Source organism: Scyliorhinus torazame, chromosome 9, assembly GCF_047496885.1.
Source record: "Scyliorhinus torazame isolate Kashiwa2021f chromosome 9, sScyTor2.1, whole genome shotgun sequence".
In the NCBI taxonomy this organism is placed as follows: Eukaryota; Metazoa; Chordata; class Chondrichthyes; order Carcharhiniformes; family Scyliorhinidae; genus Scyliorhinus; species Scyliorhinus torazame.
The window spans coordinates 4,145,311-4,170,485 of record NC_092715.1 but is presented as its reverse complement, the minus strand read 5'-3'; the positions used below and the strand labels follow the sequence as shown (position 1 = coordinate 4,170,485).

Sequence of the window (25,175 nt, the reverse complement as noted above, 5' to 3'; positions counted from 1 at the left end):
CTCCGCAGACTCTGTCTCAGTTCCTCGCTGTGTCCTCTCTCCACAGACTCCGTCTCAGTTCCTCGCTCTGTCCCTCTCTCCACAGACTCTGTCTCAGTTCCTCGCTCTGTCCTCTCTCCGTAGACTCTGTCTCAGTTCCTCGCTCTGTCCCTCTCTCCACAGACTGTCTCAGTTCCTCGCTCTGTCCTCTCTCCACAGACTGTGTCTCAGTTCCTCGCTCTGTCCTTTCTCCGTAGACTCTGTCTCAGTTCCTCGCTCTGTCCCTCTCTCCACAGACTGTGTCTCAGTTCCTCGCTCTATCCTCTCCCCACAGACTCTGTCTCAGTTCCTCGCTCTGTCCCTCTCTCCACAGACTCTGTCTCAGTTCCTCGCTCTGTCCTCTCTCCGCAGACTCTGTCTCAGTTCCTCGCTCTGTCCTCTCTCCGCAGACTCTGTCTCAGTTCCTCGCTCTGTCCTCTCTCCGCAGACTCTGTCTCAGTTCCTCGCTCTGTCCTCTCTCTGCAGACTCTGTCTCAGTTCCTCGCTCTGTCCTCTCTCTGCAGACTCTGTCTCAGTTCCTCGCTCTGTCCTCTCTCCGCAGACTCTGTCTAGGTTCCTCGCTCTGTCCTGTCCCCACAGACTCTGTCTCAGTTCCTCGCTCTGTCCTCTCACCACAGACTCCGTCTCAGTTCCTCGCTCTGTCCCTCTCTCCACAGACTCTGTCTCAGTTCCTCGCTCTGTCCTCTCTCCGCAGACTCTGTCTCGGTTGCTCGCTCTGTCCTGTCCCCACAGACTCTGTCTCAGTTCCTCGCTCTGTCCTCTCACCACAGACTCCGTCTCAGTTCCTCGCTCTGTCCCTCTCTCCACAGACTGTGTCTCAGTTCCTCGCTCTGTCCCTCTCCCCACAGACTCCGTCTCAGTTCCTCGCTCTTTCCCTCTCTCCGCAGACTGTCTCAGATCCTCGCTCTGTCTTCTCTCCGCAGACTCCGTCTCAGTTCCTCGCTCTGTCCTCTCTCCACAGACTGTCTCAGTTCCTCGCTCTGTCCTCTCTCCACAGACTCGGTCTCAGTTCCTCGCTCTGTCCCTCTCACCACAGACTCTGTCTCAGTTCCTCGCTCTGTCCCTCTCTCCACAGACTGTGTCTCAGTTCCTCGCTCTGTCCCTCTCACCACAGACACGGTCTCAGTTCCTCGCTCTGTCCCTCTCTCCACAGACTCTGTCTCAGTTCCTCGCTCTGTCCTCTCTCCACAGACTCTGTCTCAGTTCCTCGCTCTGTCCTTTCTCCGCAGACTCTGTCTCAGTTCCTCGCTCTGTCCTCTCTCCACAGACTGTGTCTCAGTTCCTCGCTCTGTCCCTCTCTCCACAGACTCTGTCTCAGTTCCTCGCTCTGTCCCTCTCTCCACAGACTGTGTCTCAGTTCCTCGCTCTGTCCTCTCTCCGCAGACTCTGTCTCAGTTCCTCGCTCTGTTCCTCTCTCCGCAGACTCTGTCTCAGTTCCTCGCTCTGTCCTCTCTCCACAGACTGTCTCAGTTCCTCGCTCTGTCCCTCTCTCCACAGACTGTCTCAGTTCCTCGCTCTGTCCTCTCTCCACAGGCTCCGTTTCAGTTCCTCGCTGTGTCCTCTCTCCACAGACTCCGTCTCAGTTCCTCGCTCTGTCCCTCTCTCCACAGACTCTGTCTCAGTTCCTCGCTCTGTCCCTCTCTCCACAGACTGTCTCAGTTCCTCGCTCTGTCCTCTCTCCACAGACTCTGTCTCAGTTCCTCGCTGTGTCCTCTCTCCACAGACTCCGTCTCAGTTCCTCGCTCTGTCCCTCTCTCCACAGACTGTCTCAGTTCCTCGCTCTGTCCTCTCTCCACAGACTGTGTCTCAGTTCCTCGCTCTGTCCTTTCTCCGTAGACTCTGTCTCAGTTCCTCGCTCTGTCCCTCTCTCCACAGACTGTGTCTCAGTTCCTCGCTCTATCCTCTCCCCACAGACTCTGTCTCAGTTCCTCGCTCTGTCCCTCTCTCCACAGACTCTGTCTCAGTTCCTCGCTCTGTGCCCCTCTCCGCAGACTCTGTCTCAGTTCCTCGCTCTGTCCTCTCTCCGCAGACTCTGTCTAGGTTCCTCGCTCTGTCCTGTCCCCACAGACTCTGTCTCAGTTCCTCGCTCTGACCTCTCACCACAGACTCCGTCTCAGTTCCTCGCTCTGTCCCTCTCTCCACAGACTGTGTCTCAGTTCCTCGCTCTGTCCCTCTCTCCACAGACTCTGTCTCAGTTCCTCGCTCTGTCCTCTCTCCGCAGACTCTGTCTAGGTTCCTCGCTCTGTCCTGTCCCCACAGACTCTGTCTCAGTTCCTCGCTCTGTCCTCTCACCACAGACTCCGTCTCAGTTCCTCGCTCTGTCCCTCTCTCCACAGACTGTGTCTCAGTTCCTCGCTCTGTCCCTCTCTCCATAGACTGTCTCAGTTCCTCGCTCTGTCCTCTCACCACAGACTCTATCTCAGTTCCTCGCTCTGTCCCTCTCTCCACAGACTCTGTCTCAGTTCCTCGCTCTGTCCCTCTCTCCACAGACTCCATCTCAGTTCCTCGCTCTGTCCCTCTCTCCGCAGACTCTGTCTCAGTTCCTCGCTGTGTCCTCTCTCCACAGACTCCGTCTCAGTTCCTCGCTCTGTCCCTCTCTCCACAGACTCTGTCTCAGTTCCTCGCTCTGTCCTCTCTCCGTAGACTCTGTCTCAGTTCCTCGCTCTGTCCCTCTCTCCACAGACTGTCTCAGTTCCTCGCTCTGTCCTCTCTCCACAGACTGTGTCTCAGTTCCTCGCTCTATCCTCTCTCCGCAGACTCTGTCTCAGTTCCTCGCTCTGTCCTCTCTCCACAGACTCTGTCTCAGTTCCTCGCTCTGTCCTCTCTCCGCAGACTCTGTCTCAGTTCCTCGCTCTGTCCTCTCTCCGCAGACTCTGTCTAGGTTCCTCGCTCTGTCCTGTCCCCACAGACTCGGTCTCAGTTCCTCGCTCTGTCCCTCTCACCACAGACTCTGTCTCAGTTCCTCGCTCTGTCCCTCTCTCCACAGACTGTGTCTCAGTTCCTCGCTCTGTCCCTCTCACCACAGACTCTGTCTCAGTTCCTCGCTGTGTCCACTCTCCACAGACTCGGTCTCAGTTCCTCGCTCTGTCCCTCTCACCACAGACTCTGTCTCAGTTCCTCGCTCTGTCCCTCTCTCCACAGACTGTGTCTCAGTTCCTCGCTCTGTCCCTCTCACCACAGACTCTGTCTCAGTTCCTCGCTCTGTCCTCTCTCCACAGACTGTGTCTCAGTTCCTCGCTCTGTCCCTCTCTCCACAGACTCTGTCTCAGTTCCTCGCTCTGTCCCTCTCTCCACAGACTGTGTCTCAGTTCCTCGCTCTGTCCTCTCTCCGCAGACTCTGTCTCAGTTCCTCGCTCTGTTCCTCTCTCCGCAGACTCTGTCTCAGTTCCTCGCTCTGTCCTCTCTCCACAGACTGTCTCAGTTCCTCGCTCTGTCCCTCTCTCCACAGACTGTCTCAGTTCCTCGCTCTGTCCTCTCTCCACAGGCTCCGTCTCAGTTCCTCGCTCTGTCCTCTCTCCGCAGACTCTGCCTCAGTTCCTCGCTCTGTCCTCTCTGCACAGACTCCGTCTCAGTTCCTCGCTCTGTCCCTCTCTCCACAGTCTCTGTCTCAGTTCCTCGCTCTGTCCTTTCTCCGCAGACTCTGTCTCAGTTCCTCGCTCTATCCTCTCCCCACAGACTCTGTCTCAGTTCCTCGCTCTGTCCTCTCTCCGCAGACTCTGTCTCAGTTCCTCGCTCTGTCCTCTCTTCACAGACTCTGTCTCAGTTCCTCGCTCTGTCCCTCTCTCCACAGACTGTGTCTCAGTTCCTCGCTCTATGCTCTCCCCACAGACTCTGTCTCAGTTCCTCGCTCTGTCCCTCTCTCCACAGACTGTCTCAGTTCCTCGCTCTGTCCCTCTCTCCACAGAATCTGTCTCAGTTCCTCGCTCTGTCCCTCTCTCCACAGACTCCATCTCAGTTCCTCACTCTGTCCCTCTCTCCGCAGACTCTGTCTCAGTTCCTCGCTGTGTCCTCTCTCCACAGACTCCGTCTCAGTTCCTCGCTCTGTCCCTCTCTCCACAGACTCTGTCTCAGTTCCTCGCTCTGTCCCTCTCTCCACAGACTGTCTCAGTTCCTCGCTCTGTCCTCTCTCCACAGACTCTGTCTCAGTTCCTCGCTCTGTCCCTCTCTCCAGACTCCATCTCAGTTCCTCGCTCTGTCCCTCTCTCCGCAGACTCTGTCTCAGTTCCTCGCTGTGTCCTCTCTCCACAGACTCCGTCTCAGTTCCTCGCTCTGTCCCTCTCTCCACAGACTGTCTCAGTTCCTCGATCTGTCCTCTCTCCACAGACTGTGTCTCAGTTCCTCGCTCTGTCCTTTCTCCGCAGACTCTGTCTCAGTTCCTCGCTCTGTCCCTCTCTCCACAGACTGTGTCTCAGTTCGTCGCTCTATCCTCTCCCCACAGACTCTGTCTCAGTTCCTCGCTCTGTCCCTCTCTCCACAGACTCTGTCTCAGTTCCTCCCTCTGTCCTCTCTCCGCAGACTCTGTCTCAGTTCCTCGCTCTTTCCTCTCTCCGCAGACTCTGTCTAGGTTCCTCGCTCTGTCCTGTCCCCACAGACTCTGTCTCAGTTCCTCGCTCTGTCCCTCTCTCCACAGACTGTGTCTCAGTTCCTCGCTCTGTCCCTCTCTCCACAGACTCTGTCTCAGTTCCTCGCTCTGTCCTCTCTCCGCAGACTCTGTCTAGGTTCCTTGCTCTGTCCTGTCCCCACAGACTCTGTCTCAGTTCCTCGCTCTGTCCTCTCACCACAGACTCCGTCTCAGTTCCTCGCTCTGTCCCTCTCTCCACAGACTGTGTCTCAGTTCCTCGCTCTGTCCCTCTCCCCACAGACTCCGTCTCAGTTCCTCGCTCTGTCCCTCTCTCCGCAGACTGTCTCAGATCCTCGCTCTGTCTTCTCTCCACAGACTCCGTCTCAGTTCCTCGCTCTGTCCTCTCTCCACAGACTGTCTCAGTTCCTCGCTGTGTCCTCTCTCCAAAGACTCGGTCTCAGTTCCTCGCTCTGTCCTCTCCCCACAGACTCTGTCTCAGTTCCTCGCTCTGTCCCTCTCACCACAGACTGTGTCTCAGTTCCTCGCTCTGTCCCTCTCACCACAGACTCTGTCTCAGTTCCTCGCTCTGTCCTTTCTCCGCAGACTCTGTCTCAGTTCCTCGCTCTGTCCTCTCTCCACAGACTGTGTCTCAGTTCCTCGCTCTGTCCCTCTCTCCACAGACTCTGTCTCAGTTCCTCGCTCTGTCCCTCTCTCCACAGACTGTGTCTCAGTTCCTCGCTCTGTCCTCTCTCCGCAGACTCTGTCTCAGTTCCTCGCTCTGTCCCTCTCTCCACAGACTCTGTCTCAGTTCCTCGCTCTGTCCCTCTCTCCACAGACTGTCTCAGTTCCTCGCTCTGTCCTCTCTCCACAGACTCTGTCTCAGTTCCTCGCTCTGTCCCTCTCTCCACAGACTCCATCTCAGTTCCTCGCTCTGTCCCTCTCTCCGCAGACTCTGTCTCAGTTCCTCGCTGTGTCCTCTCTCCACAGACTCCGTCTCAGTTCCTCGCTCTGTCCCTCTCTCCACAGACTGTCTCAGTTCCTCGCTCTGTCCTCCCTCCACAGACTGTGTCTCAGTTCCTCGCTCTGTCCTTTCTCCGCAGACTCTGTCTCAGTTCCTCGCTCTGTCCCTCTCTCCACAGACTGTGTCTCAGTTCCTCGCTCTATCCTCTCCCCACAGACTCTGTCTAGGTTCCTCGCTCTGTCCTGTCCCCACAGACTCTGTCTCAGTTCCTCGCTCTGACCTCTCACCACAGACTCCGTCTCAGTTCCTCGCTCTGTCCCTCTCTCCACAGACTGTGTCTCAGTTCCTCGCTCTGTCCCTCTCTCCACAGACTCTGTCTCAGTTCCTCGCTCTGTCCTCTCTCCGCAGACTCTGTCTAGGTTCCTCGCTCTGTCCTGTCCCCACAGACTCTGTCTCAGTTCCTCGCTCTGTCCTCTCACCACAGACTCCGTCTCAGTTCCTCGCTCTGTCCCTCTCTCCACAGACTGTGTCTCAGTTCCTCGCTCTGTCCCTCTCCCCACAGACTCCGTCTCAGTTCCTCGCTCTGTCCCTCTCTCCGCAGACTGTCTCAGATCCTCGCTCTGTCTTCTCTCCACAGACTCCGTCTCAGTTCCTCGCTCTGTCCTTTCTCCGCAGACTCTGTCTCAGTTCCTCGCTCGGTCCTTTCTCCGCAGACTCTGTCTCAGTTCCTCGCTCGGTCCTCTCTCCACAGACTGTGTCTCAGTTCCTCGCTCTGTCCTTTCTCCGCAGACTCTGTCTCAGTTCCTCGCTCTGTCCTCTCTCCACAGACTGTGTCTCAGTTCCTCGCTCTGTCCTCTCTCCGCAGACTCTGTCTAGGTTCCTCGCTCTGTCCTGTCCCCACAGACTCTGTCTCAGTTCCTCGCTCTGTCCTCTCACCACAGACTCCGTCTCAGTTCCTCGCTCTGTCCCTCTCTCCACAGACTGTGTCTCAGTTCCTCGCTCTGTCCCTCTCTCCATAGACTGTCTCAGTTCCTCGCTCTGTCCCTCTCTCCACAGACTCCATCTCAGTTCCTCGCTCTGTCCCTCTCTCCGCAGACTCTGTCTCAGTTCCTCGCTGTGTCCTCTCTCCACAGACTCCGTCTCAGTTCCTCGCTCTGTCCCTCTCTCCACAGACTCTGTCTCAGTTCCTCGCTCTGTCCTCTCTCCGTAGACTCTGTCTCAGTTCCTCGCTCTGTCCCTCTCTCCACAGACTGTCTCAGTTCCTCGCTCTGTCCTCTCTCCACAGACTGTGTCTCAGTTCCTCGCTCTGTCCTTTCTCCGTAGACTCTGTCTCAGTTCCTCGCTCTGTCCCTCTCTCCACAGACTGTGTCTCAGTTCCTCGCTCTATCCTCTCCCCACAGACTCTGTCTCAGTTCCTCGCTCTGTCCCTCTCTCCACAGACTCTGTCTCAGTTCCTCGCTCTGTCCTCTCTCCGCAGACTCTGTCTCAGTTCCTCGCTCTGTCCTCTCTCCGCAGACTCTGTCTCAGTTCCTCGCTCTGTCCTCTCTCCGCAGACTCTGTCTCAGTTCCTCGCTCTGTCCTCTCTCTGCAGACTCTGTCTCAGTTCCTCGCTCTGTCCTCTCTCTGCAGACTCTGTCTCAGTTCCTCGCTCTGTCCTCTCTCCGCAGACTCTGTCTCGGTTGCTCGCTCTGTCCTGTCCCCACAGACTCTGTCTCAGTTCCTCGCTCTGTCCCTCTCTCCACAGACTGTGTCTCAGTTCCTCGCTCTGTCCCTCTCCCCACAGACTCCGTCTCAGTTCCTCGCTCTTTCCCTCTCTCCGCAGACTGTCTCAGATCCTCGCTCTGTCTTCTCTCCGCAGACTCCGTCTCAGTTCCTCGCTCTGTCCTCTCTCCACAGACTGTCTCAGTTCCTCGCTCTGTCCTCTCTCCACAGACTCGGTCTCAGTTCCTCGCTCTGTCCCTCTCACCACAGACTCTGTCTCAGTTCCTCGCTCTGTCCCTCTCTCCACAGACTGTGTCTCAGTTCCTCGCTCTGTCCCTCTCACCACAGACACGGTCTCAGTTCCTCGCTCTGTCCCTCTCTCCACAGACTCTGTCTCAGTTCCTCGCTCTGTCCTCTCTCCACAGACTCTGTCTCAGTTCCTCGCTCTGTCCTTTCTCCGCAGACTCTGTCTCAGTTCCTCGCTCTGTCCTCTCTCCACAGACTGTGTCTCAGTTCCTCGCTCTGTCCCTCTCTCCACAGACTCTGTCTCAGTTCCTCGCTCTGTCCCTCTCTCCACAGACTGTGTCTCAGTTCCTCGCTCTGTCCTCTCTCCGCAGACTCTGTCTCAGTTCCTCGCTCTGTTCCTCTCTCCGCAGACTCTGTCTCAGTTCCTCGCTCTGTCCTCTCTCCACAGACTGTCTCAGTTCCTCGCTCTGTCCCTCTCTCCACAGACTGTCTCAGTTCCTCGCTCTGTCCTCTCTCCACAGGCTCCGTTTCAGTTCCTCGCTGTGTCCTCTCTCCACAGACTCCGTCTCAGTTCCTCGCTCTGTCCCTCTCTCCACAGACTCTGTCTCAGTTCCTCGCTCTGTCCCTCTCTCCACAGACTGTCTCAGTTCCTCGCTCTGTCCTCTCTCCACAGACTCTGTCTCAGTTCCTCGCTGTGTCCTCTCTCCACAGACTCCGTCTCAGTTCCTCGCTCTGTCCCTCTCTCCACAGACTGTCTCAGTTCCTCGCTCTGTCCTCTCTCCACAGACTGTGTCTCAGTTCCTCGCTCTGTCCTTTCTCCGTAGACTCTGTCTCAGTTCCTCGCTCTGTCCCTCTCTCCACAGACTGTGTCTCAGTTCCTCGCTCTATCCTCTCCCCACAGACTCTGTCTCAGTTCCTCGCTCTGTCCCTCTCTCCACAGACTCTGTCTCAGTTCCTCGCTCTGTCCCCCTCTCCGCAGACTCTGTCTCAGTTCCTCGCTCTGTCCTCTCTCCGCAGACTCTGTCTAGGTTCCTCGCTCTGTCCTGTCCCCACAGACTCTGTCTCAGTTCCTCGCTCTGACCTCTCACCACAGACTCCGTCTCAGTTCCTCGCTCTGTCCCTCTCTCCACAGACTGTGTCTCAGTTCCTCGCTCTGTCCCTCTCTCCACAGACTCTGTCTCAGTTCCTCGCTCTGTCCTCTCTCCGCAGACTCTGTCTAGGTTCCTCGCTCTGTCCTGTCCCCACAGACTCTGTCTCAGTTCCTCGCTCTGTCCTCTCACCACAGACTCCGTCTCAGTTCCTCGCTCTGTCCCTCTCTCCACAGACTGTGTCTCAGTTCCTCGCTCTGTCCCTCTCTCCATAGACTGTCTCAGTTCCTCGCTCTGTCCTCTCACCACAGACTCTATCTCAGTTCCTCGCTCTGTCCCTCTCTCCACAGACTCTGTCTCAGTTCCTCGCTCTGTCCCTCTCTCCACAGACTCCATCTCAGTTCCTCGCTCTGTCCCTCTCTCCGCAGACTCTGTCTCAGTTCCTCGCTGTGTCCTCTCTCCACAGACTCCGTCTCAGTTCCTCGCTCTGTCCCTCTCTCCACAGACTCTGTCTCAGTTCCTCGCTCTGTCCTCTCTCCGTAGACTCTGTCTCAGTTCCTCGCTCTGTCCCTCTCTCCACAGACTGTCTCAGTTCCTCGCTCTGTCCTCTCTCCACAGACTGTGTCTCAGTTCCTCGCTCTATCCTCTCTCCGCAGACTCTGTCTCAGTTCCTCGCTCTGTCCTCTCTCCACAGACTCTGTCTCAGTTCCTCGCTCTGTCCTCTCTCCGCAGACTCTGTCTCAGTTCCTCGCTCTGTCCTCTCTCCGCAGACTCTGTCTAGGTTCCTCGCTCTGTCCTGTCCCCACAGACTCTGTCTCAGTTCCTCGCTCTGTCCTCTCACCACAGACTCCGTCTCAGTTCCTCGCTCTGTCCCTCTCTCCACAGACTCTGTCTCAGTTCCTCGCTCTGTCCTCTCTCCGCAGACTCTGTCTAGGTTGCTCGCTCTGTCCTGTCCCCACAGACTCTGTCTCAGTTCCTCGCTCTGTCCCTCTCTCCACAGACTGTGTCTCAGTTCCTCGCTCTGTCCCTCTCCCCACAGACTCCGTCTCAGTTCCTCGCTCTGTCCCTCTCTCCGCAGACTGTCTCAGATCCTCGCTCTGTCTTCTCTCCGCAGACTCCGTCTCAGTTCCTCGCTCTGTCCTCTCTCCACAGACTGTCTCAGTTCCTCGCTGTGTCCTCTCTCCACAGACTCGGTCTCAGTTCCTCGCTCTGTCCCTCTCACCACAGACTCTGTCTCAGTTCCTCGCTCTGTCCCTCTCTCCACAGACTGTGTCTCAGTTCCTCGCTCTGTCCCTCTCACCACAGACACTGTCTCAGTTCCTCGCTCTGTCCCTCTCTCCACAGACTCTGTCTCAGTTCCTCGCTCTGTCCCTCTCCCCACAGACTCCGTCTCAGTTCCTCTCTCTGTCCCTCTCTCCGCAGACTGTCTCAGATCCTCGCTCTGTCTTCTCTCCGCAGACTCCGTCTCAGTTCCTCGCTCTGTCCTCTCTCCACAGACTGTCTCAGTTCCTCGCTGTGTCCTCTCTCCACAGACTCGGTCTCAGTTCCTCGCTCTGTCCCTCTCACCACAGACTCTGTCTCAGTTCCTCGCTCTGTCCCTCTCTCCACAGACTGTGTCTCAGTTCCTCGCTCTGTCCCTCTCACCACAGACACTGTCTCAGTTCCTCGCTCTGTCCTCTCTCCACAGACTGTGTCTCAGTTCCTCGCTCTGTCCCTCTCTCCACAGACTGTGTCTCAGTTCCTCGCTCTGTCCTCTCTCCGCAGACTCTGTCTCAGTTCCTCGCTCTGTTCCTCTCTCCGCAGACTCTGTCTCAGTTCCTCGCTCTGTCCTCTCTCCACAGACTGTCTCAGTTCCTCGCTCTGTCCCTCTCTCCACAGACTGTCTCAGTTCCTCGCTCTGTCCTCTCTCCACAGGCTCCGTCTCAGTTCCTCGCTCTGTCCTCTCTCCGCAGACTCTGTCTCAGTTCCTCGCTCTATCCTCTCCCCACAGACTCTGTCTCAGTTCCTCGCTCTGTCCTCTCTCCACAGACTGTGTCTCAGTTCCTCGCTCTATGCTCTCCCCACAGACTCTGTCTCAGTTCCTCGCTCTGTCCCTCTCTCCACAGACTCCGTCTCAGTTCCTCGCTCTGTCCCTCTCTCCACAGACTCTGTCTCAGTTCCTCGCTCTGTCCCTCTCTCCACAGACTGTCTCAGTTCCTCGCTCTGTCCTCTCTCCACAGACTCTGTCTCAGTTCCTCGCTCTGTCCCTCTCTCCACAGACTCCATCTCAGTTCCTCGCTCTGTCCCTCTCTCCGCAGACTCTGTCTCAGTTCCTCGCTGTGTCCTCTCTCCACAGACTCCGTCTCAGTTCCTCGCTCTGTCCCTCTCTCCACAGACTGTCTCAGTTCCTCGCTCTGTCCTCTCTCCACAGACTGTGTCTCAGTTCCTCGCTCTGTCCTTTCTCCGCAGACTCTGTCTCAGTTCCTCGCTCTGTCCCTCTCTCCACAGACTGTGTCTCAGTTCCTCGCTCTATCCTCTCCCCACAGACTCTGTCTCAGTTCCTCGCTCTGTCCCTCTCTCCACAGACTCTGTCTCAGTTCCTCGCTCTGTCCCCCTCTCCGCAGACTCTGTCTCAGTTCCTCGCTCTGTCCTCTCTCCGCAGACTCTGTCTAGGTTCCTCGCTCTGTCCTGTCCCCACAGACTCTGTCTCAGTTCCTCGCTCTGACCTCTTACCACAGACTCCGTCTCAGTTCCTCGCTCTGTCCCTCTCTCCACAGACTGTGTCTCAGTTCCTCGCTCTGTCCCTCTCTCCACAGACTCTGTCTCAGTTCCTCGCTCTGTCCTCTCTCCGCAGACTCTGTCTAGGTTCCTCGCTCTGTCCTGTCCCCACAGACTCTGTCTCAGTTCCTCGCTCTGTCCTCTCACCACAGACTCCGTCTCAGTTCCTCGCTCTGTCCCTCTCTCCACAGACTGTGTCTCAGTTCCTCGCTCTGTCCCTCTCTCCACAGACTGTCTCAGTTCCTCGCTCTGTCCTCTCACCACAGACTCTATCTCAGTTCCTCGCTCTGTCCCTCTCTCCACAGACTCTGTCTCAGTTCATCGCTCTGTCCCTCTCTCCACAGACTCCATCTCAATTCCTCGCTCTGTCCCTCTCTCCGCAGACTCTGTCTCAGTTCCTCGCTGTGTCCTCTCTCCACAGACTCCGTCTCAGTTCCTCGCTCTGTCCCTCTCTCCACAGACTCTGTCTCAGTTCCTCGCTCTGTCCTCTCTCCGTAGACTCTGTCTCAGTTCCTCGCTCTGTCCCTCTCTCCACAGACTGTCTCAGTTCCTCGCTCTGTCCTCTCTCCACAGACTGCGTCTCAGTTCCTCGCTCTGTCCTTTCTCCGCAGACTCTGTCTCAGTTCCTCGCTCTGTCCTCTCTCCGCAGACTCTGTCTCAGTTCCTCGCTCTGTCCTCTCTCCGCAGACTCTGTCTCAGTTCCTCGCTCTGTCCTCTCTCCACAGACTCTGTCTCAGTTCCTCGCTCTGTCCTCTCTCCGCAGACTCTGTCTCAGTTCCTCGCTCTGTCCTCTCTCCGCAGACTCTGTCTAGGTTCCTCGCTCTGTCCTCTCTCCGCAGACTCTGTCTCAGTTCCTCGCTCTGTCCTCTCTCCACAGACTCTGTCTCAGTTCCTCGCTCTGTCCTCTCTCCGCAGACTCTGTCTCAGTTCCTCGCTCTGTCCTCTCTCCGCAGACTCTGTCTAGGTTCCTCGCTCTGTCCTGTCCCCACAGACTCTGTCTCAGTTCCTCGCTCTGTCCTCTCACCACAGACTCCGTCTCAGTTCCTCGCTCTGTCCCTCTCTCCACAGACTCTGTCTCAGTTCCTCGCTCTGTCCTCTCTCCGCAGACTCTGTCTAGGTTGCTCGCTCTGTCCTGTCCCCACAGACTCTGTCTCAGTTCCTCGCTCTGTCCTCTCACCAGACTCCGTCTCAGTTCCTCGCTCTGTCCCTCTCTCCACAGACTGTGTCTCAGTTCCTCGCTCTGTCCCTCTCTCCGCAGACTGTCTCAGATCCTCGCTCTGTCTTCTCTCCGCAGACTCCGTCTCAGTTCCTCGCTCTGTCCTCTCTCCACAGACTGTCTCAGTTCCTCGCTGTGTCCTCTCTCCACAGACTCGGTCTCAGTTCCTCGCTCTGTCCCTCTCACCACAGACTCTGTCTCAGTTCCTCGCTCTGTCCCTCTCTCCACAGACTGTGTCTCAGTTCCTCGCTCTGTCCCTCTCACCACAGACACTGTCTCAGTTCCTCGCTCTGTCCTCTCTCCACAGACTGTGTCTCAGTTCCTCGCTCTGTCCCTCTCTCCACAGACTGTGTCTCAGTTCCTCGCTCTGTCCTCTCTCCGCAGACTCTGTCTCAGTTCCTCGCTCTGTTCCTCTCTCCGCAGACTCTGTCTCAGTTCCTCGCTCTGTCCTCTCTCCACAGACTGTCTCAGTTCCTCGCTCTGTCCCTCTCTCCACAGACTGTCTCAGTTCCTCGCTCTGTCCTCTCTCCACAGGCTCCGTCTCAGTTCCTCGCTCTGTCCTCTCTCCGCAGACTCTGTCTCAGTTCCTCGCTCTATCCTCTCCCCACAGACTCTGTCTCAGTTCCTCGCTCTGTCCTCTCTCCGCAGACTCTGTCTCAGTTCCTCGCTCTGTCCTCTCTTCACAGACTCTGTCTCAGTTCCTCGCTCTGTCCCTCTCTCCACAGACTGTGTCTCAGTTCCTCGCTCTATGCTCTCCCCACAGACTCTGTCTCAGTTCCTCGCTCTGTCCCTCTCTCCACAGACTCCGTCTCAGTTCCTCGCTCTGTCCCTCTCTCCGCAGACTCTGTCTCAGTTCCTCGCTGTGTCCTCTCTCCACAGACTCCGTCTCAGTTCCTCGCTCTGTCCCTCTCTCCACAGACTGTCTCAGTTCCTCGCTCTGTCCTCTCTCCACAGACTGTGTCTCAGTTCCTCGCTCTGTCCTTTCTCCGCAGACTCTGTCTCAGTTCCTCGCTCTGTCCCTCTCTCCACAGACTGTGTCTCAGTTCCTCGCTCTATCCTCTCCCCACAGACTCTGTCTCAGTTCCTCGCTCTGTCCCTCTCTCCACAGACTCTGTCTCAGTTCCTCGCTCTGTCCCCCTCTCCGCAGACTCTGTCTCAGTTCCTCGCTCTGTCCTCTCTCCGCAGACTCTGTCTAGGTTCCTCGCTCTGTCCTGTCCCCACAGACTCTGTCTCAGTTCCTCGCTCTGACCTCTCACCACAGACTCCGTCTCAGTTCCTCGCTCTGTCCCTCTCTCCACAGACTGTGTCTCAGTTCCTCGCTCTGTCCCTCTCTCCACAGACTCTGTCTCAGTTCCTCGCTCTGTCCTCTCTCCGCAGACTCTGTCTAGGTTCCTCGCTCTGTCCTGTCCCCACAGACTCTGTCTCAGTTCCTCGCTCTGTCCTCTCACCACAGACTCCGTCTCAGTTCCTCGCTCTGTCCCTCTCTCCACAGACTGTGTCTCAGTTCCTCGCTCTGTCCCTCTCTCCACAGACTGTCTCAGTTCCTCGCTCTGTCCTCTCACCACAGACTCTATCTCAGTTCCTCGCTCTGTCCCTCTCTCCACAGACTCTGTCTCAGTTCATCGCTCTGTCCCTCTCTCCACAGACTCCATCTCAATTCCTCGCTCTGTCCCTCTCTCCGCAGACTCTGTCTCAGTTCCTCGCTGTGTCCTCTCTCCACAGACTCCGTCTCAGTTCCTCGCTCTGTCCCTCTCTCCACAGACTCTGTCTCAGTTCCTCGCTCTGTCCTCTCTCCGTAGACTCTGTCTCAGTTCCTCGCTCTGTCCCTCTCTCCACAGACTGTCTCAGTTCCTCGCTCTGTCCTCTCTCCACAGACTGCGTCTCAGTTCCTCGCTCTGTCCTTTCTCCGCAGACTCTGTCTCAGTTCCTCGCTCTGTCCTCTCTCCGCAGACTCTGTCTCAGTTCCTCGCTCTGTCCTCTCTCCGCAGACTCTGTCTCAGTTCCTCGCTCTGTCCTCTCTCCACAGACTCTGTCTCAGTTCCTCGCTCTGTCCTCTCTCCGCAGACTCTGTCTCAGTTCCTCGCTCTGTCCTCTCTCCGCAGACTCTGTCTAGGTTCCTCGCTCTGTCCTCTCTCCGCAGACTCTGTCTCAGTTCCTCGCTCTGTCCTCTCTCCACAGACTCTGTCTCAGTTCCTCGCTCTGTCCTCTCTCCGCAGACTCTGTCTCAGTTCCTCGCTCTGTCCTCTCTCCGCAGACTCTGTCTAGGTTCCTCGCTCTGTCCTGTCCCCACAGACTCTGTCTCAGTTCCTCGCTCTGTCCTCTCACCACAGACTCCGTCTCAGTTCCTCGCTCTGTCCCTCTCTCCACAGACTCTGTCTCAGTTCCTCGCTCTGTCCTCTCTCCGCAGACTCTGTCTAGGTTGCTCGCTCTGTCCTGTCCCCACAGACTCTGTCTCAGTTCCTCGCTCTGTCCTCTCACCAGACTCCGTCTCAGTTCCTCGCTCTGTCCCTCTCTCCACAGACTGTGTCTCAGTTCCTCGCTCTGTCCCTCTCCCCACAGACTCCGTCTCAGTTCCTCGCTCTGTCCCTCTCTCCGCAGACTGTCTCAGATCCTCGCTCTGTCTTCTCTCCGCAGACTCCGTCTCAGTTCCTCGCTCTGTCCTCTCTCCACGGACTGTCTCAGTTCCTCGCTGTGTCCTCTCTCCACAGACTCGGTCTCAGTTCCTCGCTCTGTCCCTCTCACCACAGACTCTGTCTCAGTTCCTCGCTCTGTCCCTCTCTCCACAGACTGTGTCTCAGTTCCTCGCTCTGTCCCTCTCACCACAGACACTGTCTCAGTTCCTCGCTCTGTCCCTCTCTCCACAGACTCTGTCTCAGTTCCTCGCTCTGTCCCTCTCCCCACAGACTCCGTCTCAGTTCCTCTCTCTGTCCCTCTCTCCGCAGACTGTCTCAGATCCTCGCTCTGGCTTCTCTCCGCAGACTCCGTCTCAGTTCCTCGCTCTGTCCTCTCTCCACAGACTGTCTCAGTTCCTCGCTGTGTCCTCTCTCCACAGACTCGGTCTCAGTTCCTCGCTCTGTCCCTCTCTCCACAGACTGTGTCTCAGTTCGTCGCTCTATCCTCTCCCCACAGACTCTGTCTCCGTTCCTCGCTCTGTCCCTCTCTCCACAGACTCTGTCTCAGTTCCTCGCTCTGTCCTCTCTCCGCAGACTCTGTCTCAGTTCCTCGCTCTGTCCTCTCTCCGCAGACTCTGTCTAGGTTCCTCGCTCTGTCCTGTCCCCACAGACTCTGTCTCAGTTCCTCGCTCTGACCTCTCACCACAGACTCCGTCTCAGTTCCTCGCTCTGTCCCTCTCTCCACAGACTGTGTCTCAGTTCCTCGCTCTGTCCCTCTCTCCACAGACTCTGTCTCAGTTCCTCGCTCTGTCCTCTCTCCGCAGACTCTGTCTAGGTTCCTCGCTCTGTCCTGTCCCCACAGACTCTGTCTCAGTTCCTCGCTCTGTCCTCTCACCACAGACTCCGTCTCAGTTCCTCGCTCTGTCCCTCTCTCCACAGACTGTGTCTCAGTTCCTCGCTCTGTCCCTCTCCCCACAGACGCCGTCTCAGTTCCTCGCTCTGTCCCTCTCTCCGCAGACTGTCTCAGATCCTCGCTCTGTCTTCTCTCCACAGACTCCGTCTCAGTTCCTCGCTCTGTCCTCTCTCCACAGACTGTCTCAGTTCCTCGCTGTGTCCTCTCTCCAAAGACTCGGTCTCAGTTCCTCGCTCTGTCCTCTCCCCACAGACTCTGTCTCAGTTCCTCGCTCTGTCCCTCTCACCACAGACTGTGTCTCAGTTCCTCGCTCTGTCCCTCTCACCACAGACTCTGTCTCAGTTCCTCGCTCTGTCCTTTCTCCGCAGACTCTGTCTCAGTTCCTCGCTCTGTCCTCTCTCCACAGACTGTGTCTCAGTTCCTCGCTCTGTCCCTCTCTCCACAGACTCTGTCTCAGTTCCTCGCTCTGTCCCTCTCTCCACAGACTGTGTCTCAGTTCCTCGCTCTGTCCTCTCTCCGCAGACTCTGTCTCAGTTCCTCGCTCTGTCCCTCTCTCCACAGACTCTGTCTCAGTTCCTCGCTCTGTCCCTCTCTCCACAGACTGTCTCAGTTCCTCGCTCTGTCCTCTCTCCACAGATCTCTGTCTCAGTTCCTCGCTCTGTCCCTCTCTCCACAGACTCCATCTCAGTTCCTCGCTCTGTCCCTCTCTCCGCAGACTCTGTCTCAGTTCCTCGCTGTGTCCTCTCTCCACAGACTCCGTCTCAGTTCCTCGCTCTGTCCCTCTCTCCACAGACTGTCTCAGTTCCTCGCTCTGTCCTCCCTCCACAGACTGTGTCTCAGTTCCTCGCTCTGTCCTCTCCCCACAGACTCTGTCTCAGTTCCTCGCTCTATCCTCTCCCCACAGACTCTGTCTAGGTTCCTCGCTCTGTCCTGTCCCCACAGACTCTGTCTCAGTTCCTCGCTCTGACCTCTCACCACAGACTCCGTCTCAGTTCCTCGCTCTGTCCCTCTCTCCACAGACTGTGTCTCAGTTCCTCGCTCTGTCCCTCTCTCCACAGACTCTGTCTCAGTTCCTCGCTCTGTCCTCTCTCCGCAGACTCTGTCTAGGTTCCTCGCTCTGTCCTGTCCCCACAGACTGTCTCAGTTCCTCGCTCTGTCCTCTCTCCACAGACTCTGTCTCAGTTCCTCGCTCTGTCCCTCTCTCCACAGACTCCATCTCAGTTCCTCGCTCTGTCCCTCTCTCCGCAGACTCTGTCTCAGTTCCTCGCTGTGTCCTCTCTCCACAGACTCCGTCTCAGTTCCTCGCTCTGTCCTTTCTCCGCAGACTCTGTCTCAGTTCCTCGCTCTATCCTCTCCCCACAGACTCTGTCTCAGTTCCTCGCTCTGTCCTCTCTCCGCAGACTCTGTCTCAGTTCCTCGCTCTGTCCTCTCTCCGCAGACTCTGTCTCAGTTCCTCGCTGTGTCCTACCTCCGCAGACTCTGTCTCAGTTCCTCGCTCTGTCCCTCTCTCCACAGACTCTGTCTCAGTTCCTCGCTCTATCCTCTCCCCACACACTCTGTCTCAGTTCCTCGCTCTGTCCTCTCACCACAGACTCTGTTTCAGTTCCTCGCTCTGTCCCTCTCACCACAGACTCCGTCTCAGTTCCTCGCTCTGTCCTCTCTGTCTCAGTTCCTCGCTCTGTCCTCTCTCCACAGACTCTGTCTCAGTTCCTCGCTCTGTCCCTCTCTCCACAGACTCCGTCTCAGTTCCTCGCTCTGTCCTCTCTCCGCAGCCTCTGTCTCAGTTCCTCGCTCTGTCCTCTCTCCGCAGACTCTGTTTCAGTTCCTCGCTCTGTCCCTCTCTCCACAGACTCTGTCTCAGTTCCTCGCTCTGTCCTCTCTCCACAGACTCTGCCTCAGTTCCTCGCTCTGTCCTCTCTCCGCAGACTCTGTCTCAGTTCCTCGCTCTGTCCCTCTCTCCACAGACTGTCTCAGTTCCTCGCTCTGTCCTCTCTCCACAGGCTCCGTCTCAGTTCCTCGCTCTGTCCTCTCTCCGCAGACTCTGCCTCAGTTCCTCGCTCTGTCCTCTCTCCACAGACTCTGTCTCAGTTCCTCGCTCTGTCCTCTCTCCACAGACTCCGTCTCAGTTCCTCGCTCTGTCCTCTCTCCGCAGTCTCTGTCTCAGTTCCTCGCTCTGTCCCTCTCTCCACAGACTCTGTCTAGGTTCCTCGCTCTGTCCTCTCTCCACAGACTCTGTCTCAGTTCCTCGCTCTGTCCCTCTCTCCACAGACTCTGTCTAGGTTCCTCGCTCTGTCCTCTCTCCACAGACTGTCTCAGTTCCTCGCTCTGTCCTCTCTGTCTCAGTTCCTCGCTCTGTCCTCTCTCCGCAGACTCTGTCTCAGTTCCTCGCTCTGTTCCTCTCTCCGCAGACTCTGTCTCAGTTCCTCGCTCTGTCCCTCTCTCCACAGACTGTCTCAGTTCCTCGCTCTGTCCTCTCTCCACAGGCTCCGTCTCAGTTCCTCGCTCTGTCCTCTCTCCGCAGACTCTGCCTCAGTTCCTCGCTCTGTCCTCTCTCCACAGACTCTGTCTCAGTTCCTCGCTCTGTCCTCTCTCCACAGACTCCGTCTCAGTTCCTCGCTCTGTCCTCTCTCCGCAGTCTCTGTCTCAGTTCCTCGCTCTGTCCCTCTCTCCACAGACTCTGTCTAGGTTCCTCGCTCTGTCCTCTCTCCACAGACTCTGTCTCAGTTCCTCGCTCTGTCCTCTCTCCGCAGACTCTGCCTCAGTTCCTCGCTCTGTCCTCTCTCCACAGACTCCGTCGCAGTTCCTCGCTCTGTCCCTCTCTCCACAGTCTCTGTCTCAGTTCCTCGCTCTGTCCTTTCTCCGCAGACTCTGTCTCAGTTCCTCGCTCTATCCTCTCCCCACAGACTCTGTCTCAGTTCCTCGCTCTGTCCTCTCTCCGCAGACTCTGTCTCAGTTCCTCGCTCTGTCCTCTCTTCACAGACTCTGTCTCAGTTCCTCGCTCTGTCCCTCTCTCCACAGACTGTGTCTCAGTTCCTCGCTCTATGCTCTCCCCACAGACTCTGTCTCAGTTCCTCGCTCTGTCCCTCTCTCCACAGACTGTCTCAGTTCCTCGCTCTGTCCCTCTCTCCACAGACTCTGTCTCAGTTCCTCGCTCTGTCCCTCTCTCCACAGACTCCATCTCAGTTCCTCGCTCTGTCCCTCTCTCCGCAGACTCTGTCTCAGTTCCTCGCTGTGTCCTCTCTCCACAGACTCCGTCTCAGTTCCTCGCTCTGTCCCTCTCTCCACAGACTCTGTCTCAGTTCCTCGCTCTGTCCCTCTCTCCACAGACTGTCTCAGTTCCTCGCTCTGTCCTCTCTCCACAGACTCTGTCTCAGTTCCTCGCTCTGTCCCTCTCTCCAGACTCCATCTCAGTTCCTCGCTCTGTCCCTCTCTCCGCAGACTCTGTCTCAGTTCCTCGCTGTGTCCTCTCTCCACAGACTCCGTCTCAGTTCCTCGCTCTGTCCCTCTCTCCACAGACTGTCTCAGTTCCTCGATCTGTCCTCTCTCCACAGACTCTGTCTAGGTTCCTCGCTCTGTCCTGTCCCCACAGACTCTGTCTCAGTTCCTCGCTCTGTCCTCTCACCACAGACTCAGTCTCAGTTCCTCGCTCTGTCCCTCTCTCCACAGACTGTGTCTCAGTTCCTCGCTCTGTCCCTCTCCCCACAGACTCCGTCTCAGTTCCTCGCTCTGTCCCTCTCTCCGCAGACTGTCTCAGATCCTCGCTCTGTCTTCTCTCCACAGACTCCGTCTCAGTTCCTCGCTCTGTCCTCTCTCCACAGACTGTCTCAGTTCCTCGCTGTGTCCTCTCTCCAAAGACTCGGTCTCAGTTCCTCGCTCTGTCCTCTCCCCACAGACTCTGTCTCAGTTCCTCGCTCTGTCCCTCTCACCACAGACTGTGTCTCAGTTCCTCGCTCTGTCCCTCTCACCACAGACTCTGTCTCAGTTCCTCGCTCTGTCCTTTCTCCGCAGACTCTGTCTCAGTTCCTCGCTCTGTCCTCTCTCCACAGACTGTGTCTCAGTTCCTCGCTCTGTCCCTCTCTCCACAGACTCTGTCTCAGTTCCTCGCTCTGTCCCTCTCTCCACAGACTGTGTCTCAGTTCCTCGCTCTGTCCTCTCTCCGCAGACTCTGTCTCAGTTCCTCGCTCTGTCCCTCTCTCCACAGACTCTGTCTCAGTTCCTCGCTCTGTCCCTCTCTCCACAGACTGTCTCAGTTCCTCGCTCTGTCCTCTCTCCACAGACTCTGTCTCAGTTCCTCGCTCTGTCCCTCTCTCCACAGACTCCATCTCAGTTCCTCGCTCTGTCCCTCTCTCCGCAGACTCTGTCTCAGTTCCTCGCTGTGTCCTCTCTCCACAGACTCCGTCTCAGTTCCTCGCTCTGTCCCTCTCTCCACAGACTGTCTCAGTTCCTCGCTCTGTCCTCCCTCCACAGACTGTGTCTCAGTTCCTCGCTCTGTCCTTTCTCCGCAGACTCTGTCTCAGTTCCTCGCTCTGTCCCTCTCTCCACAGACTGTGTCTCAGCTCCTCGCTCTATCCTCTCCCCACAGACTCTGTCTAGGTTCCTCGCTCTGTCCTGTCCCCACAGACTCTGTCTCAGTTCCTCGCTCTGACCTCTCACCACAGACTCCGTCTCAGTTCCTCGCTCTGTCCCTCTCTCCACAGACTGTGTCTCAGTTCCTCGCTCTGTCCCTCTCTCCACAGACTCTGTCTCAGTTCCTCGCTCTGTCCTCTCTCTGCAGACTCTGTCTAGGTTCCTCGCTCTGTCCTGTCCCCACAGACTCTGTCTCAGTTCCTCGCTCTGTCCTCTCACCACAGACTCCGTCTCAGTTCCTCGCTCTGTCCCTCTCTCCACAGACTGTGTCTCAGTTCCTCGCTCTGTCCCTCTCCCCACAGACTCCGTCTCAGTTCCTCGCTCTGTCCCTCTCTCCGCAGACTGTCTCAGATCCTCGCTCTGTCTTCTCTCCACAGACTCCGTCTCAGTTCCTCGCTCTGTCCTCTCTCCACAGACTGTCTCAGTTCCTCGCTCTGTCCTTTCTCCGCAGACTCTGTCTCAGTTCCTCGCTCGGTCCTTTCTCCGCAGACTCTGTCTCAGTTCCTCGCTCGGTCCTCTCTCCACAGACTGTGTCTCAGTTCCTCGCTCTGTCCCTCTCACCACAGACTCTGTCTCAGTTCCTCGCTCTGTCCTTTCTCCGCAGACTCTGTCTCAGTTCCTCGCTCGGTCCTCTCTCCACAGACTGTGTCTCAGTTCCTCGCTCTGTCCCTCTCTCCAGAGACTGTGTCTCAGTTCCTCGCTCTGTCCTCTCTCCGCAGACTCTGTCTCAGTTCCTCGCTCTGTTCCTCTCTCCGCAGACAGTCTCAGTTCCTCGCTCTGTCCTCTCTCCACAGGCTCCGTCTCAGTTCCTCGCTCTGCCCTCTCTCCGCAGACTCTGTCTCAGTTCCTCGCTCTGTCCTCTCTCCGCAGACTCTGCCTCAGTTCCTCGCTCTGTCCTCTCTCCACAGACTCTGTCTCAGTTCCTCGCTCTGTCCTCTCTCCACAGACTCCGTCTCAGTTCCTCGCTCTGTCCCTCTCTCCACAGTCTCTGTCTCAGTTCCTCGCTCTGTCCTTTCTCCGCAGTCTCTGTCTCAGTTCCTCGCTCTATCCTCTCCCCACAGACTCTGTCTCAGTTCCTCGCTGTGTCCTATCTCCGCAGACTCTGTCTCAGTTCCTCGCTCTGTCCCTCTCTCCACAGACTCTGTCTCAGTTCCTCGCTCTATCCTCTCCCCACACACTCTGTCTCAGTTCCTCGCTCTGTCCTCTCACCACAGACTCTGTTTCAGTTCCTCGCTCTGTCCCTCTCACCACAGACTCCGTCTCAGTTCCTCGCTCTGTCCTCTCTGCCTCAGTTCCTCGCTCTGTCCTCTCTCCGCAGACTCTGTCTCAGTTCCTCACTCTGTTCCTCTCTCCGCAGACTCTGTCTCAGTTCCTCGCTCTGTCCCTCTCTCCACAGACTGTCTCAGTTCCTCGCTCTGTCCTCTCTCCACAGGCTCCGTCTCAGTTCCTCGCTCTGTCCTCTCTCCGCAGACTCTGCCTCAGTTCCTCGCTCTGTCCTCTCTCCACAGACTCTGTCTCAGTTCCTCGCTCTGTCCTCTCTCCACAGACTCCGTCTCAGTTCCTCGCTCTGTCCTCTCTCCGCAGTCTCTGTCTCAGTTCCTCGCTCTGTCCCTCTCTCCACAGACTCTGTCTAGGTTCCTCGCTCTGTCCTCTCTCCACAGACTCTGTCTCAGTTCCTCGCTCTGTCCCTCTCTCCACAGACTCTGTCTAGGTTCCTCGCTCTGTCCTCTCTCCACAGACTGTCTCAGTTCCTCGCTCTGTCCTCTCTGTCTCAGTTCCTCGCTCTGTCCTCTCTCCACAGACTCTGTCTCAGTTCCTCGCTCTGTCCCTCTCTCCACAGACTCCGTCTCAGTTCCCCGCTCTGTCCTCTCTCCGCAGCCTCTGTCTCAGTTCCTCGCTCTGTCCCTTTCTCCGCAGACTCTGTCTCAGTTCCTCGCTCTGTCCTCTCTCCGCAGACTCTGTTTCAGTTCCTCGCTCTGTCCCTCTCTCCACAGACTCTGTCTCAGTTCCTCGCTCTGTCCCTTTCTCCGCAGACTCTGTCTCAGTTTCTCGCTCTGTCCTCTCTCCGCAGACTCTGTCTCAGTTCCTCGCTCTGTCCTCTCTCCGCAGTCTCTGTCTCAGTTCCTCGCTCTGTCCCTCTCTCCGCAGACTCTGTCTCAGTTCCTCGCTCTGTCCCTCTCTCCACAGACTCCGTCTCAGTTCCTCGCTCTGTCCCTCTCTCCACAGACTCTGTCTCAGTTCCTCGCTCTGTCCTCTCTCCGCAGACTCTGTCTCAGTTCCTCGCTCTGTCCCTCTCTCCGCAGACTCTGTCTCAGTTCCTCACTCTGTCCCTCTCTCCACAGACTCTGTCTCAGTACCTCGCTCTGTCCTTTCTCCACAGACTGTCTCAGTTCCTCGCTCTGTCCCTCTCTCCACAGACACTGTCTCAGTTCCTCGCTCTGTCCCTCTCTCCACAGACTGTGTCTCAGTTCCTCGCTCTGTCCCTTTCTCCGCAGACTCTGTCTCAGTTCCTCGCTCTGTCCCTCTCTCCACAGACTGTCTCAGTTCCTCGCACTGTCCCTATCTCCACAGACTCTGTCTCAGTTCCTCGCTCTGTCCCTCTCTCCACAGACTCTGTCTCAGTTCCTCGCTCTGTCCTCTCTCCACAGACTCTGTCTCAGTTCCTCGCTCTGTCCCTCTCTCCACAGACTGTGTCTCAGTTCCTCGTTCCATCCTCTCTCCACATACTCCGTCACAGTTCCTGGGTGGTGGGGGGATGGGGAGGCGGGGGGATGGGGAGGCGGGGGGATGTAGTGGCGGGGGGATGGGGAGGCGAAGTGGCGGGGGGATGGGGAGGCGAAGTGGCGGGGGGATGGGGAGGCGAAGTGGCGGGGGGATGGGGAGGCGAAGTGGCGGGGGGATGGGGAGGCGAAGTGGCGGGGGGATGGGGAGGCGAAGTGGCGGGGGGATGGGGAGGCGAAGTGGCGGGGGGATGGGGAGGCGAAGTGGCGGGGGGATGGGGAGGCGAAGTGGCGGGGGGATGGGGAGGCGAAGTGGCGGGGGGATGGGGAGGCGAAGTGGCGGGGGGATGGGGAGGCGAAGTGGCGGGGGGATGGGGAGGCGAAGTGGCGGGGGGATGGGGAGGCGAAGTGGCGGGGGGATGGGGAGGCGAAGTGGCGGGGGGATGGGGAGGCGAAGTGGCGGGGGGATGGGGAGGCGGGGGGGTGGGGTGGGGGGGGATGGGGTGGGGGGGGATGGGGTGGGGGGGGGATGGGGTGGGGGGGGGATGGGGTGGGGGGGGGATGGGGTGGGGGGGCGATGGGGTGGGGGGGCGATGGGGTGGGGGGGCGATGGGGTGGGGGGGCGATGGGGTGGGGGGGCGATGGGGTGGGGGGGCGATGGGGTGGGGGGGCGATGGGGTGGGGGGGCGATGGGGTGGGGGGGCGATGGGGTGGGGGGGCGATGGGGTGGGGGGGCGATGGGGTGGGGGGGCGATGGGGTGGGGGGGCGATGGGGTGGGGGGGCGATGGGGTGGGGGGGCGATGGGGTGGGGGGGGCGATGGGGTGGGGGGGCGATGGGGTGGGGGGGCGATGGGGTGGGGGGGCGATGGGGTGGGGGGGGCGATGGGGTGGGGGGGGCGATGGGGTGGGGGGGCGATGGGGTGGGGGGGCGATGGGGTGGGGGGGCGATGGGGTGGGGGGGCGATGGGGCGATGGGGCGGGGGGGCGATGGGGCGGGGGGGCGATGGGGTGGGGGGGCGATGGGGTGGGGGGGCGATGGGGTGGGGGGGCGATGGGGTGGGGGGGCGATGGGGTGGGGGGGCGATGGGGTGGGGGGGCGATGGGGTGGGGGGGCGATGGGGTGGGGGGGCGATGGGGTGGGGGGGCGATGGGGTGGGGGGGCGATGGGGTGGGGGGGCGATGGGGTGGGGGGGGCGATGGGGTGGGGGGGGCGATGGGGTGGGGTGGCGATGGGGTGGGGGGGCGATGGGGTGGGGGGGCGATGGGGTGGGGGGGCGATGGGGTGGCGGGGCGATGGGGTGGCGGGGCGATGGGGTGGCGGGGCGATGGGGTGGCGGGGCGATGGGGTGGCGGGGCGATGGGGTGGCGGGGCGATGGGGTGGCGGGGCGATGGGGTGGCGGGGCGATGGGGCGGCGGGGCGATGGGGCGGCGGGGCGATGGGGCGGCGGGGCGATGGGGCGATGGGGCGGCGGGGCGATGGGGCGGCGGGGCGATGGGGCGGCGGGGCGATGGGGCGGCGGGGCGATGGGGCGGCGGGGCGATGGGGTGGCGGGGATGGGGAGGCGGGGATGGGGAGGCGGGGATGGGGAGGCGGGGATGGGGAGGCGGGGATGGGAGGCGGGGATGGGGAGGCGGGGATGGGGAGGCGGGGATGGGGAGGCGGGGATGGGGAGGCGGGGATGGGGAGGCGGGGATGGGGAGGCGGGGATGGGGAGGCGGGGGATGTGGAGGCG

General features: G+C 58.5%; 1 protein-coding gene across 1 annotated transcript in view; it reads right to left on the bottom strand.

Annotated features, from left to right (window-relative positions):
- The window catches only part of LOC140429942 (dnaJ homolog subfamily C member 21-like), a 205,684-nt gene that overhangs the window by 56,817 nt on the left and 123,692 nt on the right, over positions 1-25,175 (bottom strand). The gene's annotated exons all lie outside the window — the stretch shown is intronic.